Raw genomic sequence first — 12,976 nt, 5'->3', positions numbered from 1 at the left:
ACCAACTACACAGGCTCTACCAGCTACACAGGCTCTACCTACTAAGCTACACAGACTCTACCTACTAAGCCACACAGACTCTACCTACTGAGCTACACAGGTTCTACCTACTGAGCAACAGGGGCTCTACCTACTGAGCTACAGGGGCTCTACCAGCTACACAGGCTCTATCTACTGAGCTACAGGGGCTCTACCAGCTACACAGGTTCTACCTACTGAGCTACACAGGCTCTACCTACTGAGCTACACAGGCTCTACCTACTGAGCTACACAGGCTCTACCTACTGTGCTACACAGCCTCTTCCTACTGAGCTACACAGGCTCTACCTGCTAAGCTACACAGGCTCTACCTACTGAGCTACACAGACTCTACCTACTGAGCTACACAGAATCTACCTACTAAGCTAGACAGGCTCTACCTACTGAGCTACACAGGCTCTATCTACTGAGCTACAGGGGCTCTACCAGCTACACATTTTCTACCAGCTACACAGGCTCTACCTACTGAGCTACACAGGCTCTACCTACTGAGCTATACCGGCTCTAACTACTGAGCTACACAGGCTCTACATACTGAGCTACACAGGCTCTACCTACTGAGCTACACAGGCTCTACCTACTGAGCTACACAGGCTCTACCTACTGAGCTACACAGGCTCTACCTACTGAGTTACAGGGGATCTACCAGCTACACAGGCTCTACCTACTGAGCTACACAGGCTCTACCTACTGAGCTACACAGGTTCTACCTACTGAGCTACACAGGCTCTACCTACTGAGCTACACAGGCTCTACCTACTGAGCTACACAGGCTCTACCTACTGAGCTACACAGGCTCTACCTGCTAAGCTACACAGGCTCTACCTACTGAGCTACACAGGCTCTACCTACTGAGCTACAGGGGCTCTACCAGCTACACAGGCTCTACCTACTGAGCTTCACAGGCTCTACCAGCTACACAGGCTCTACCTACTAAGCTACACAGGCTCTACCTACTGAGCTAAAGGGGCTCTACCAGCTACACAGGCTCTACCTACTGAGCTACACAGGCTCTACTTACTGAGCTACACAGGCTCTACCTACCGAGCTACAGGGGCTTTACCTGCTAAGCTACACAGGCTCTACCTACTGAGCTACAGGGGCTCTACCTGCTAAGCTACACAGGCTCTACCTACTGAGCTACAAGGGCTCTACCAGCTACACAGGCTCTGCCAGCTACACAGGCTCTACCTACTAAGCTACACAGAGTCTACCTACTGAGCTACAGGGGGTCTACCAGCTACACAGGCTCTCCTACTGAGCTACACAGGCTCTACTTACTGAGCTACACAGGCTCTACCTACTGAGCTACACAGGCTCTACCTACTGAGCTACACAGGCTCTACCTACTGAGCTACAGGGGCTCTACCTGCTAAGCTACACAGGCTCTACCTACTGAGCTACAGGGGCTCTACCTGCTAAGCTACACAGGCTCTACCTACTGAGCTACAGGGGCTCTACCAGCTACATAGGCTCTATCTACTGAGCTACAGGGGCGCTACCAACTACGCAGGCTCTACCTACTAAGCTACACAGACTCTACTAGCTACACAGGCTCTACCTACTGAGCTACAGGGGCTCTACCAGCTACACAGGCTCTATCTACTGAGCTACAGGTGCTATACCAACTACACAGGCTCTACCAGCTACACAGGCTCTACCTACTAAGCTACACAGACTCTACCTACTGAGCTACACAGGCTCTACCTACTAAGCTACACAGGCTCTACCTACTGAGCAACAGGGGCTCTACCTACTGAGGTACAGGGGCACTACCAGCTACACAGGCTCTATCTACTGAGCTACAGGGACTCTACCAGCTACACAGGTTCTACCCACTGAGCTACACAGGCTCTACCTACTGAGCTACACAGGCTCTACCTACTGAGCTACACAGGCTCTACTTACTGAGCTACAGGGGCTCTACCTGCTAAGCTACACAGGCTCTACCTACTGAGCTACAGGGGCTCTACCTGCTAAGCTACACAGGCTCTACCTACTGAGCTACAAGGGCTCTACCAGCTACACAGGCTCTACCAGCTACACAGGCTCTACCTACTAAGCTACACAGGCTCTACCTACTGAGCTACAGGGGCTCTACCAGCTACACAGGCTCTATCTACTGAGCTACAGGGGCTCTACCAGCTACACAGGTTCTACCTACTGAGCTACACAGGCTCTACCTACTGAGCTACACAGGCTCTACCTACAGAGCTACAGAGGCTCTACCTACTGAGCTACACAGGCTCTACCTACTGAGCTACACAGGCTCTACCTACTGAGCTACACAGCCTCTACCTACTGAGCTACACAGGCTCTACCTGCTAAGCTACACAGGCTCTACCTACTGAGCTACACAGGCTCTACCTACTGAGCTACACAGGCTCTACCTACTGAGCTACACAGCCTCTACCTACTGAGCTACACAGGCTCTACCTGCTAAGCTACACAGGCTCTACCTACTGAGCTACACAGGCTCTACCTACTGAGCTACACAGGCTCTACCTACTGAGCTACACAGCCTCTACCTACTGAGCTACACAGGCTCTACCTGCTAAGCTACACAGGCTCTACTTACTGAGCTACACAGGCTCTACCTACTGAGCTACACAGGCTCTACCTACTAAGCTACACAGGCTCTACCTACTGAGCTACACAGGCTCTATCTACTGAGCTACGGGGGCTCTACCAGCTACACAGGCTCTACCAGCTACACAGGCTCTACCTACTGAGCTACACAGGCTCTACTTACTGAGCTACACAGGCTCTACCTACTGAGCTACAGGTGCTACCTGCTAAGCTACACAGGCTCTACCTACTGAGCTACAGGGGCTCTACCTGCTAAGCTACACAGGCTCTACCTACTGAGCTACAAGGGCTCTACCAGCTACACAGGCTCTACCAGCTACACAGGCTCTACCTACTAAGCTACACAGGCTCTACCTACTGAGCTACAGGGGCTCTACCAGCTACACAGGCTCTACCTACTGAGCTACACAGGCTCTACCTACTGAGCTACACAGGCTCTACCTACTGAGCTACAGGGGCTCTACCTGCTACACAGGCTCTATCTACTGAGCTACAGGGGCTCTACCAACTACACAAACTCTACCTACTAAGCTACACAGACTCTACTAGCTACACAGGCTCTACCTACTGAGCTACAGGCGCTATACCAACTACACAGGCTCTACCAGATACACAGGCTCTACCTACTAAGCTACACAGACTCTACCTACTGAGCTACACAGGCTCTACCTACTAAGCTACACAGGCTCTACCTACTGAGCTACAGGGGCTCTACCAGCTACACAGGCTCTATCTACTGAGCTACAGGGGCTCTACCAGCTACACAGGTTCTACCTACTGAGCTACACAGGCTCTACCTACTGAGCTACACAGGCTCTACCTACAGAGCTACAGAGGCTCTACCTACTGAGCTACACAGGCTCTACCTACTGAGCTACACAGGCTCTACCTACTGAGCTACACAGCCTCTACCTACTGAGCTACACAGGCTCTACCTGCTAAGCTACACAGGCTCTACCTACTGAGCTACACAGGCTCTACCTACTGAGCTACACAGGCTCTACCTACTGAGCTACACAGCCTCTACCTACTGAGCTACACAGGCTCTACCTGCTAAGCTACACAGGCTCTACCTACTGAGCTACACAGGCTCTACCTACTGAGCTACACAGGCTCTACCTACTGAGCTACACAGCCTCTACCTACTGAGCTACACAGGCTCTACCTGCTAAGCTACACAGGCTCTACCTACTGAGCTACACAGGCTCTACCTACTGAGCTACACAGGCTCTACCTACTAAGCTACACAGGCTCTACCTACTGAGCTACACAGGCTCTATCTACTGAGCTACGGGGGCTCTACCAGCTACACAGGCTCTACCAGCTACACAGGCTCTACCTACTGAGCTACACAGGCTCTACTTACTGAGCTACACAGGCTCTACCTACTGAGCTACAGGTGCTACCTGCTAAGCTACACAGGCTCTACCTACTGAGCTACAGGGGCTCTACCTGCTAAGCTACACAGGCTCTACCTACTGAGCTACAAGGGCTCTACCAACTACACAGGCTCTACCAGCTACACAGGCTCTACCTACTAAGCTACACAGGCTCTACCTACTGAGCTACAGGGGCTCTACCAGCTACACAGGCTCTACCTACTGAGCTACACAGGCTCTACCTACTGAGCTACACAGGCTCTACCTACTGAGCTACAGGGGCTCTACCTGCTAAGCTACACAGGCTCTACCTACGGAGCTACAGTGGCTCTACCTGCTAAGCTACACAGGCTCTACCTACTGAGCTACAGGGGCTCTACCAGCTACACAGGCTCTATCTACTGAGCTACAGGGGCTCTACCAACTACACAGGCTCTACCTACTAAGCTACACAGACAATACTAGCTACACAGGCTCTACCTACTGAGCTACAAGGGCTCTACCAGCTACACAGGCTCTATCTACTGAGCTACAGGTGCTATACCAACTACACAGGCTCTACCAGCTACACAGGCTCTACCTACTAAGCTACACTGACTCTACCTACTGAGCTACACAGGCTCTACCTACTAAGCTACACAGGTTCTACCTACTGAGCAACAGGGGCTCTACCTACTGAGCTACAGGGGCTCTACCAGCTACACAGGCTCTATCTACTGAGCTACAGGGGCTCTACCAGCTACACAGGTTCTACCTACTGAGCTACACAGGCTCTACCTACTGAGCTACACAGGCTCTACCTTCTGAGCTACACAGGCTCTACCTACTGAGCTACACATGCTCTACCTACTGAGCTACACAGGCTCTACCTACTGAGCTACACAGGCTCTACCTGCTAAGCTACACAGGCTCTACCTACTGAGCTACACAGGCTCTACCTACTGAGCTACACAGGCTCTACCTACTAAGCTACACAGGCTCTACCTACTGAGCTACACAGGCTCTATCTACTGAGCTACAGGGGCTCTACCAGCTACACAGGTTCTACCTACTGAGCTACACAGGCTCTACCTACTGAGCTACACAGGCTCTACCTATTGAGCTACACAGGCTCTACCTACTGAGCTACACAGGCTATACCTACTGAGCTACACAGGCTCTACCTACTGAGCTACACAGGCTCTACCTACTGAGCTACACAGGCTCTACCTGCTAAGCTACACAGGCTCTACCTACTGAGCTACACAGGCTCTACCTACTGAGCTACACAGGCTCTACCTACTAAGCTACACAGGCTCTACCTACTGAGCTACACAGGCTCTATCTACTGAGCTACAGGGGCTCTACCAGCTACACAGGCTCTACCAGCTACACAGGCTCTACCTACTGAGCTACAGGTGCTACCTGCTAAGCTACACAGGCTCTACCTACTGAGCTACAGGGGCTCTACCTGCTAAGCTACACAGGCTCTACCTACTGAGCTACAAGGGCTCTACCAGCTACACAGGCTCTACCAGCTACACAGGCTCTACCTACTAAGCTACACAGGCTCTACCTACTGAGCTACAGGGGCTCTACCAGCTACACAGGCTCTACCTACTGAGCTACACAGGCTCTACCTACTGAGCTACACAGGCTCTACCTACTGAGCTACAGGGGCTCTACCTGCTAAGCTACACAGGCTCTACCTACGGAGCTACAGTGGCTCTACCTGCTAAGCTACACAGGCTCTACCTACTGAGCTACAGGGGCTCTACCAGCTACACAGGCTCTATCTACTGAGCTACAGGGGCTCTACCAACTACACAGGCTCTACCTACTAAGCTACACAGACTCTACTAGCTACACAGGCTCTACCTACTGAGTTACAAGGGCTCTACCAGCTACACAGGCTCTATCTACTGAGCTACAGGTGCTATACCAACTACACAGGCTCTACCAGCTACACAGGCTCTACCTACTAAGCTACACTGACTCTACCTACTGAGCTACACAGGCTCTACCTACTAAGCTACACAGGTTCTACCTACTGAGCAACAGGGGCTCTACCTACTGAGCTACAGGGGCTCTACCAGCTACACAGGCTCTATCTACTGAGCTACAGGGGCTCTACCAGCTACACAGGTTCTACCTACTGAGCTACACAGGCTCTACCTACTGAGCTACACAGGCTCTACCTACTGAGCTACACAGGCTCTACCTACTGAGCTACACATGCTCTACCTACTGAGCTACACAGGCTCTACCTACTGAGCTACACAGGCTCTACCTGCTAAGCTACACAGGCTCTACCTACTGAGCTACACAGGCTCTACCTACTGAGCTACACAGGCTCTACCTACTAAGCTACACAGGCTCTACCTACTGAGCTACACAGGCTCTATCTACTGAGCTACAGGGGCTCTACCAGCTACACAGGTTCTACCTACTGAGCTACACAGGCTCTACCTACTGAGCTACACAGGCTCTACCTACTGAGCTACACAGGCTCTACCTACTGAGCTACACAGGCTATACCTACTGAGCTACACAGGCTCTACCTACTGAGCTACACAGGCTCTACCTACTGAGCTACACAGGCTCTACCTGCTGAGCTACACAGGCTCTACCTACTGAGCTACACAGGCTCTACCTACTGAGCTACACAGGCTCTACCTACTAAGCTACACAGGCTCTACCTACTGAGCTACACAGGCTCTATCTACTGAGCTACAGGGGCTCTACCAGCTACACAGGCTCTACCAGCTACACAGGCTCTACCTACTGAGCTACACAGGCTCTACCTACTAAGCTACACAGGTTCTACCTACTGAGCTACAGGGGCTCTACCAGCTACACAGGCTCTACCTACTAAGCTACACAGGTTCTACCTACTGAGCTACAGGGGCTCTACCTACTGAGCTACAGGGGCTCTACCAGCTACACAGGCTCTATCTACTGAGCTACAGGGGCTCTACCAGCTACACAGGCTCTATCTACTGAGCTACAGGGGCTCTACCAGCTACACAGGTTCTACCTACTGAGCTACACAGGCTCTACCTACTGAGCTACACAGGCTCTACCTACTGAGCTACACAGGCTCTACCTACTGAGCTACACAGGCTCTACCTACTGAGCTACACAGCCTCTACCTACTGAGCTACACAGGCTCTACCTGCTAAGCTACACAGGCTCTACCTACTGAGCTACACAGGCTCTACCTACTGAGCTACACAGGCTCTACCTACTAAGCTACACAGGCTCTACCTACTGAGCTACACGGGCTCTACCTACTGAGCTACACGGGCTCTACCTTCTGAGCTACACAGGCTCTACCTACTGAGCTACACAGGCTCTACCTACTGAGCTACAGGGGCTCTACATACTGAGCTACACAGGCTCTACCTACTGAGCTACACAGGCTCTACCTACTGAGCTACACAGGCTCTACCTACTGAGCTACACAGGCTCTACCTACTGAGTTACAGGGGATCTACCAGCTACACAGGCTCTGCCTACTGAGCTACACAGGCTCTACCTACTGAGCTACACAGGTTCTACCTACTGAGCTACACAGGCTCTACCTACTGAGCTACACAGGTTCTACTTACTGAGCTACACAGGCTCTACCTACTGAGCTACACAGGCTCTACCTACTGAGCTAGACAGGCTCTACCTACTGAGCTACACGGGCTCTACCTACTGAGCTACACAGGCTATACCTACTGAGCTACAAAGGCTCTACCTACTGAGCTACACAGGCTCTACATACTGAGCTACACAGGCTCTAACTACTGAGCTACACAGGCTCTACCTACTGAGCTACACAGGCTCTACCTACTGAGCTACACAGGCTCTACCTACTGAGTTACAGGGGATCTACCAGCTACACAGGCTCTACATACTGAGCTACACAGGCTCTACCTACTGAGCTACACAGGCTCTACCTACTGAGCTACACAGGTTCTACCTACTGAGCTACACAGGCTCTACCTACTGAGCTACACAGGCTCTACCTATTAAGCTGCACAGACTCTACCTACTAAGCTACACAGGTTCTACCTACTGAGCTACAGGGGCTCTACCAGCTACACAGGCTCTACCTACTAAGCTACACAGGTTCTACCTACTGAGCTACAGGGGCTCTACCTACTGAGCTACAGGGGCTCTACCAGCTACACAGGCTCTATCTACTGAGCTACAGGGGCTCTACCAGCTACACAGGTTCTACCTACTGAGCTACACAGGCTCTACCTACTGAGCTACACAGGCTCTACCTACTTAGCTACACAGGCTCTACCTACTGAGCTACACAGGCTCTACCTACTGAGCTACACAGCCTCTACCTACTGAGCTACACAGGCTCTACCTGCTAAGCTACACAGGCTCTACCTACTGAGCTACACAGGCTCTACCTACTGAGCTACACAGGCTCTACATACTGAGCTACACAGGCTCTACCTACTGAGCTACACAGGCTCTACCTACTGAGCTACACAGGTTCTACCTACTGAGCTACACAGGCTCTACCTACTGAGCTACACAGGCTCTACCTATTAAGCTGCACAGACTCTACCTACTAAGCTACACAGGTTCTACCTACTGAGCTACAGGGGCTCTACCAGCTACACAGGCTCTACCTACTAAGCTACACAGGTTCTACCTACTGAGCTACAGGGGCTCTACCTACTGAGCTACAGGGGCTCTACCAGCTACACAGGCTCTATCTACTGAGCTACAGGGGCTCTACCAGCTACACAGGTTCTACCTACTGAGCTACACAGGCTCTACCTACTGAGCTATACAGGCTCTACCTACTGAGCTACACAGGCTCTACCTACTGAGCTACACAGGCTCTACCTACTGAGCTACACAGCCTCTACCTACTGAGCTACACAGGCTCTACCTGCTAAGCTACACAGGCTCTACCTACTGAGCTACACAGGCTCTACCTACTGAGCTACACAGGCTCTACCTACTAAGCTACACAGGCTCTACCTACTGAGCTACACGGGCTCTACCTTCTGAGCTACACGGGCTCTACCTACTGAGCTACACAGGCTCTACCTACTGAGCTACACAGGCTCTACCTACTGAGCTACAGGGGCTCTACATACTGAGCTACACAGGCTCTACCTACTGAGCTACACAGGCTCTACCTACTGAGCTACACAGGCTCTACCTACTGAGCTACACAGGCTCTACCTACTGAGTTACAGGGGATCTACCAGCTACACAGGCTCTGCCTACTGAGCTACACAGGCTCTACCTGCTAAGCTACACAGGCTCTACCTACTGAGCTACACAGGCTCTACCTACTGAGCTACACAGGCTCTACCTACTAAGCTACACAGGCTCTACCTACTGAGCTACACGGGCTCTACCTACTGAGCTACACGGGCTCTACCTACTGAGCTACACAGGCTCTACCTACTGAGCTACACAGGCTCTACCTACTGAGCTACAGGGGCTCTACATACTGAGCTACACAGGCTCTACCTACTGAGCTACACAGGCTCTACCTACTGAGCTACACAGGCTCTACCTACTGAGCTACACAGGCTCTACCTACTGAGTTACAGTGGATCTACCAGCTACACAGGCTCTACCTACTGAGCTACACAGGCTCTACCTACTGAGCTACACAGGTTCTACCTACTGAGCTACACAGGCTCTACCTACTGAGCTACACAGGCTCTACCTACTGAGCTAGACAGGCTCTACCTACTGAGCTACACGGGCTCTACCTACTGAGCTACACAGGCTATACCTACTGAGCTACAAAGGCTCTCCCTACTGAGCTACACAGGCTCGATCTACTGAGCTACACAGGCTCTACCTACTGAGTTACAGGGGATCTACCAGCTACACAGGCTCTACATACTGAGCTACACAGGCTCTACCTACTGAGCTACACAGGCTCTACCTACTGAGCTACACAGGTTCTACCTACTGAGCTACACAGGCTCTACCTACTGAGCTACACAGGCTCTACCTACTGAGCTACACAGGCTCTACCTACTGAGCTAGAGAGGCTCTACCTACTGAGCTACACAGGCTCTACCTGCTAAGCTACACAGGCTCTACCTACTGAGCTACACAGGCTCTACCTACTGAGCTACAGGGGCTCTACCAGCTACACAGGCTCTACCTACTGAGCTACACAGGCTCTACTTACTGAGCTACACAGGCTCTACCTACTGAGCTAGACAGGCTCTACCTACTGAGCTACAGGGGCTCTACCAGCTACACAAACTCTACCTACTGAGCTACACAGGCTCTACTTACTGAGCTACACAGGATCTACCTACTGAGCTACAGGGGCTCTACCTGCTAAGCTACACAGCTCTACCTACTGAGCTACAGGGGCTCTACCTGCTAAGCTACACAGGCTCTACCTACTGAGCTACAAGGGCTCTACCAGCTACACAGGCTCTACCAGCTACACAGGCTCTACCTACTAAGCTACACAGGCTCTACGTACTGAGCTACAGGGGCTCTACCAGCTACACAGGCTCTACCTACTGAGCTACACAGGCTCCACTTACTGAGCTACACAGGCTCTACCTACTGAGCTACACAGGCTCTACCTACTGAGCTACACAGGCTCTACCTACTGAGCTACAGGGGCTCTACCTGCTAAGCTACACAGGCTCTACCTACTGAGCTACAGGGGCTCTACCTGCTAAGCTACACAGGCTCTACCTACTGAGCTACAGGGGCTCTACCAGCTACACAGGCTCTATCTACTGAGCTACAGGGGCTCTACCAACTACACAGGCTCTACCTACTAAGCTACAAAGACTCTACTAGCTACACATGCTCTAACCTACTGAGCTACAGGGGCTCTACCAGCTACACAGGCTCTATCTACTGAGCTACAGGGGCTCTACCAGCTACACAGGCTCCATCTACTGAGCTACAGGGGCTCTACCAGCTACACAGGTTCTACCTACTGAGCTACACAGGCTCTGCCTACTGAGCTACACAGGCTCTACCTACTGAGCTACACAGGCTCTACCTACTGAGCTACACAGCCTCTACCTACTGAGCTACACAGGCTCTACCTGCTAAGCTACACAGGCTCTACCTACTGAGCTACACATGTTCTACCTACTGAGCTACACAGGCTCTACCTACTAAGCTACACAGGCTCTACCTGCTAAGCTACACAGGCTCTACCTACTGAGCTACAAGGGCTCTACCAACTACACAGGCTCTACCAGCTACACAGGCTCTACCTACTAAGCTACACAGGCTCTACCTACTGAGCTACAGGGGCTCTACCAGCTACACAGGCTCTACCTACTGAGCTACACAGGCTCTACCTACTGAGCTACACAGGCTCTACCTACTGAGCTACAGGGGCTCTACCTGCTAAGCTACACAGGCTCTACCTACGGAGCTACAGTGGCTCTACCTGCTAAGCTACACAGGCTCTACCTACTGAGCTACAGGGGCTCTACCAGCTACACAGGCTCTATCTACTGAGCTACAGGGGCTCTACCAACTACACAGGCTCTACCTACTAAGCTACACAGACAATACTAGCTACACAGGCTCTACCTACTGAGCTACAAGGGCTCTACCAGCTACACAGGCTCTATCTACTGAGCTACAGGTGCTATACCAACTACACAGGCTCTACCAGCTACACAGGCTCTACCTACTAAGCTACACTGACTCTACCTACTGAGCTACACAGGCTCTACCTACTAAGCTACACAGGTTCTACCTACTGAGCAACAGGGGCTCTACCTACTGAGCTACAGGGGCTCTACCAGCTACACAGGCTCTATCTACTGAGCTACAGGGGCTCTACCAGCTACACAGGTTCTACCTACTGAGCTACACAGGCTCTACCTACTGAGCTACACAGGCTCTACCTTCTGAGCTACACAGGCTCTACCTACTGAGCTACACATGCTCTACCTACTGAGCTACACAGGCTCTACCTACTGAGCTACACAGGCTCTACCTGCTAAGCTACACAGGCTCTACCTACTGAGCTACACAGGCTCTACCTACTGAGCTACACAGGCTCTACCTACTAAGCTACACAGGCTCTACCTACTGAGCTACACAGGCTCTATCTACTGAGCTACAGGGGCTCTACCAGCTACACAGGTTCTACATACTGAGCTACACAGGCTCTACCTACTGAGCTACACAGGCTCTACCTATTGAGCTACACAGGCTCTACCTACTGAGCTACAGGGGCTCTACCAGCTACACAGGCTCTACCTACTGAGCTACACAGGCTCTACCTACTGAGCTACACAGGCTCTACCTGCTAAGCTACACAGGCTCTACCTACTGAGCTACACAGGCTCTACCTACTGAGCTACACAGGCTCTACCTACTAAGCTACACAGGCTCTACCTACTGAGCTACACGGGCTCTACCTACTGAGCTACACGGGCTCTACCTACTGAGCTACACAGGCTCTACCTACTGAGCTACACAGGCTCTACCTACTGAGCTACAGGGGCTCTACATACTGAGCTACACAGGCTCTACCTACTGAGCTACACAGGCTCTACCTACTGAGCTACACAGGCTCTACCTACTGAGCTACACAGGCTCTACCTACTGAGTTACAGTGGATCTACCAGCTACACAGGCTCTACCTACTGAGCTACACAGGCTCTACCTACTGAGCTACACAGGTTCTACCTACTGAGCTACACAGGCTCTACCTACTGAGCTACACAGGCTCTACCTACTGAGCTAGACAGGCTCTACCTACTGAGCTACACGGGCTCTACCTACTGAGCTACACAGGCTATACCTACTGAGCTACAAAGGCTCTCCCTACTGAGCTACACAGGCTCTATCTACTGAGCTACACAGGCTCTACCTACTGAGTTACAGGGGATCTACCAGCTACACAGGCTCTACATACTGAGCTACACAGGCTCTACCTACTGAGCTACACAGGCTCTACCTACTGAGCTACACAGGTTCTACCTACTGAGCTACACAGGCTC

Source organism: Salvelinus fontinalis, chromosome 15 (genome assembly GCF_029448725.1).
Source record: "Salvelinus fontinalis isolate EN_2023a chromosome 15, ASM2944872v1, whole genome shotgun sequence".
NCBI classification, from domain to species: Eukaryota; Metazoa; Chordata; class Actinopteri; order Salmoniformes; family Salmonidae; genus Salvelinus; species Salvelinus fontinalis.
Note: the sequence above shows the minus strand (reverse complement) of the source record.